The following is a 1,155-nucleotide window of genomic DNA, read 5'->3' as shown; positions in this document are numbered from 1 at the left end:
TGAATACTTCAGCACCAAAATTTCCTTTTTAGACACTATGATCAATATTCAGAATGGTAAAATACAAACCACCATATACAAGAAACCTATGGACCAACATACATATTTACACAGAACCAGAAATCACACCAAGAAAGCTGTAATATACAGCCAAGCCCTCTATTACCACTGAATTTGCACTGAGGAGAACACATGCAACAGTCACCTTGCAAAACTCAAAAGGGCTTCACTCAACAAGGACACTCCTCCAGAGAGATAGATCGCACTTTTGAAAGAGTCACCCACCACATGAAGAACTGCTGCAGTACAAAAAAGAAAATCCCTATGAATCTCACACCACTAGTTATGGCATACCATCCTTCCCTGAAACCTACACAGAAAATGCTCAAACAATTGCAACCTATACTAGAAGAAGACCCAAATTTTAAAGAGATCTTTCCAGATCCACCCATCCTAGCCTTAAACAAGCACTGAACCTCACCAACCTCATCACCACAAGCAAACTCCCTATGGCCCAAAGCACACTGAATGGATCCAGACTATGCCATGACAAGAAATGTAAAACCTGCCAGCACATCTCCACCAGTCCCACAATAACTACACCCCACAACACAGCCATCACCATTCCTGGATCTTACACCTGCACCCCCAGAAATGTAATATATCTCATCCAATGCACGAAAGGCCTAGATGGAAAATACAGACCAACAACAACTGCATACCAGAATGAACGCACACCAAAAATCTGTCAAAGGCAAAAAGAACCTGTGGGTGCATACTTCTCACAAGACAACAACACTCTTTCCAATCTCTCAGTTCTAATCCTCAAAGGGAATTTACAAAACACCTTTCATAGACAGGCCTACGAACTTCACTTTATAAATCTACTTGATACAAAAAATCATAGACTATGGCACATTATAACCTGCCTGCCATCCAATAACCCCAGGGAACCTCTCTACATTTTGCCAGCTATATTCTATCACATGGTCACCATTCCCCTCTTTCCCCACCACCTACCTGTCTCACACCAATTGTCTCACATCCCCTCTGATCTTCACTGCCACACATTTGCATTTTCATAGACCTGCATTTTGCATATTGGTTTCTATATGACCCAGGAAAGCACACAAACACCAACAGACTCTCCCCATG

The sequence above is a fragment of the Gavialis gangeticus genome, unplaced genomic scaffold (assembly GCF_001723915.1).
Source record: "Gavialis gangeticus isolate Ggan-Ray unplaced genomic scaffold, GavGan_comp1, whole genome shotgun sequence".
Lineage (NCBI taxonomy): Eukaryota > Metazoa > Chordata > Crocodylia > Gavialidae > Gavialis > Gavialis gangeticus.
The sequence above is the reverse complement of the archived record's forward strand: the minus strand, read 5'-3'. Positions refer to the sequence as shown.